The following is a 4151-nucleotide window of genomic DNA, read 5'->3' on the forward strand; positions in this document are numbered from 1 at the left end:
TCCGGCCGAGATAACTAAGAAAGGCTTATTAAATTAATTTAAATACATCTTGAAGAGCTCATGATTAAGCAAGGCTACTTTAAGGGAATTGTAACGAAAACAATATATAATATAGGTCTTCTTCTTCTAGCACCTTTGGGGGCATTGCACTGCACAATATATGTGTCTGAATAAAAGTGTCCATAGTATTATTTAAACGCGTTCTCTCAACCTAACCTAATTTCCATTAAAATATCTTTTATTTGTAGTAAGGATTTATACTGATTTAAACTTGGATTATCATCGGTGAGTGATAAACAGCACTTCACGAGTGGCGCGGCTATTCTTGAAACTTCACACTATAATCGATCATATTAGTTATCGATCGTTTAGATTATGGTCGTGTGCGAGTTAGGCTAAGTTGATGCTAAACCAAATGGGAGATTTTTTGGGATTTTTTGCACTGCACACATTTTACCATTTATCAACACGTATCGACACATCAATACATTATCGACACAACTTAGAATTTCCCTCATTTAGAACGCAACTTAGCCTAACTCGCACACGACCTATATACAAAAATATTCAATTTATTATTTTGAATGATTTCAACCGAAAATAATTATAAATTAAAACGAAAACGTGGTGTTATAAAAATACACTAACCATGTTCAAATATTTTATATTATCTAGTATAAGATATGAAAGATATTGAATTTTATGATTTTAATAATTATAAAAAGTTGTGGCTATAAAAAATACTATTAGGAAAAAATATTTATGTAAAAAACGGTAATGGTAATGCAAATATCAAGGTTTACATTTCAGTAAATAAATTTTTAGTTTGATTTAGAAAAATTTCTAAACTAATTATAAATCATAAATTTGTATAATTTATGAATTTATACTTCATGAAAAGCAAATTATGTATACGTTTATAATATAATTATCAAATTTTTCGAAGTTACTGATGCATGTCTTGATTTTTTACAATAAAACTTTTTTTAATAAACATAAAAATAAAGCGGATATGACACAATTCTATTATGTTTTACATTAATAAAACATAAAACTAGGTGGGAAGTACTAAAAGTTATGCGCTGCATTATTAATTTTTTATATATTAATTTTAACGGAAATTTTTACTTGAATTATTATATTATTTATATTATTTTATAAAGTTTCGAAAAGTTATATTTAGAAATTGGTCGAATATTTTCTAAATATAAAAATAACAAACAATATATATTAAACAAATTACATATAAAATATAGATAGATAGATAGAAACATCTATATATAAAATAATTAATGTTTAAGATACATTTTTGAGCAGTAGTGAATTACAATAACAAAAGTTTTTAATTTTAAATTTTACACATAACTATATGTAATATCCCAATATACATATTCCGAAATACCCATTATCAGTGGTCTTTTGAGGTTATTTTTTTTGAGACTGCAAGCATCTGCCAACACTATAAAAATTAGTATAAATAAGTTTTAGAATATTCATAAACAATTTCGAATAAAATTGATAAAAAATTTAGAAAGTATATTAAAATCCTTTTTTAAAATTTTTACGATTAGTAAAAAATTTGATAACTTAATATTTATATGGGTCATTCTTTTGCAAATCGGACACCTTTTTGACCTCTTTATCTCCGATTTGGTTGATGTTTTTTTATCAGCTCCTTTCATAAAATAATAGGGCCTGTATCTCAGAAAAAAAATTTGAAATTTCTTTCTAGAAGATATGGGCCCATGGGGTTTTAAGAATTACTAGTGTGGACAATGCTAATTCTTAAACGGCTATAGAAATAGTTTAAACCATTATAATATTGAGTGCTAAATTAAAACAAAAAATTTTTACGAATGTGTCTCAAAATTTTTTATTTTTTATATATTAATTAGACTCCGTATTAAATTTTACTTGGAAATCATAATTTTCAGCATTATTTTTCGAAATTTGTAAACATTTTTTTTTCTTCCGCGCAAAACATCAAACAAAAAAGTCAATTTTTGCCAAAATCCTTCCGATTTGTAAAAGAATAACCTATATACGAGGTATCCATGTACGATATCTTATATACAATCGGTTTCTTTACTTTATAATTGATCTTACTTGAAGAGTAAATACAATTCTACATAAAATAAAATTTAATATAGATCAATATGTGTTAAAAAAAATTAAACAGATCTGTTTACATATAATCAGTAAATAAAATAAAATACAATATATATAAAATTTTAGATCACTTGATATCTATATATAAGGACATCTTAAATAGATATATTTATATTCATTCAATTTCTATACATTATTAAAGTTCTTGTTTGAAGAGTATATAGAATTCTATATAAATTATAATACAGATCAATATATATGTAAAATATTAGATCACTTGATATGTATAAATAGATATATTTATATAGAATCAACTTATATACATTATTAAAGTTCTTATTTCAAGAGTACATAAAATTCTATATAAATTACAATACAGATCAATATATATCAAAAATATTAGATCACTTGATATGTATATATGAGGACATCTTAAATAGATATATTTATATACAATCAACTTCTATACATTATTAAAGTTCTTATTTGAAGAGTATATAAAATACTATATAAATTATAATACAGATCAATATATATCAAAAATATTAGATCACTTGATATGTAAGTATGAGGACATCTTAAATAGATTTATTTTTGATTTACAATCAACTTCTATACATTATTAAAGTTCTTATTTGAAGAGTATGTAGAATTCTATACAAATTATAATATAGAGCAATATATATCAAAAATATTAGATCATTTGATATGTATATATGAGGACATCCTAAACAGATTTATTTATAACTTTCAGTTTCTATACATTATTAAAGTTCTTATTTGAAGAGTATATACAAGTCTACCTTAAATTTCATTTACTAAATGTCTTTGGCTCACTTTCACGTAGCACATTTATGTTGATGTAGTTATTCCGTTGCATTTTGTATTGAAAGATCTGTGGTGGTATTTGGTGGTGTCCACGGAACTCGGCTCAGCAATTGCATTTGAAATTCAAATCACAAAAGTAATAAACCGAACGAGATTATTTAATGAAAGTGCAGAACATGTTTCTAATGAATAAATACTAAATAGCCACAAGTTCGTACAGTGCCGTATGATTAATCTAATTACTATATATTGTTGAGAGGCCCATTGGCTCGTTTGTGTGTAGCATTGGCCCGCAGTTATTTCGAAGTAAACGCATACGGACGACGTGTGGGTTTGGAAAATGTTAAACTCAATTTAACAGCAGGTGGCAACGTGTGGCGCATTAACGTATTTCTGGCTTCAGCAACAATTACACGTAAAATGTATTTTAATATTCTTGCCATTTTTACCATTTTTACCAATTTTGCCATTTCGGGCACATGTCATTAACAATGTTAACATTGATAAACGTTGGTGTTGACGTTGACGTTAACGTTGACGTTGGCGACAACGAAAACAGTCCAACAACCTGACGTCAATGTATGCACACGTTTGCTTCTAGTTTGGTACGAATCGTTCTGTTCCGCGTTTTAACAATGCTATGTAAAATATGTGCTTAAAATAAATAAACATATAAATAAAGTACATAAAAAGCATTTTTTAACAATGTTAAATCGTACTTTAAAGGAATTTATGTTAGTTTTTTTATGGCTTAAATCAAAACATGAGTACGCATTAAGCAGGCAACACGTTTTTCCTCGTATGATTTATGATTTCGACGTTTTTAAAATAACACAGCTTGTTTTTCTGACAATCGCATACTATTTTATCCTATATAAACTGTATTTATATTTATTTATATATTGTAAATACTATATATTTAAACAATTGATGTTGTTGTTGTCGTTGTTGTTTGCTTTTAATCGTCTTGCCATTATGTTAAATCGAAAAGCTGCACACGTTGCACATATGCATACCAGATGATGCCACTAAATCTTTTATATTGTAAGTAGTTTTGTTTATAGCATAAGTAGATTATGTATCTAAAGTTCAGAAAAGTTTTCTATTTTACATGAGTTCTAAATAGAAATATTTCATTCTAATGCTTTTTCTTATAAAATCCCTTTTAAATTTTAAATGTATGTTTTTTCAAATGGTCATTGGAAACCACATCC

This window comes from Teleopsis dalmanni, chromosome 2 (assembly GCF_002237135.1).
Source record: "Teleopsis dalmanni isolate 2A chromosome 2, ASM223713v2, whole genome shotgun sequence".
NCBI lineage: Eukaryota > Metazoa > Arthropoda > Insecta > Diptera > Diopsidae > Teleopsis > Teleopsis dalmanni.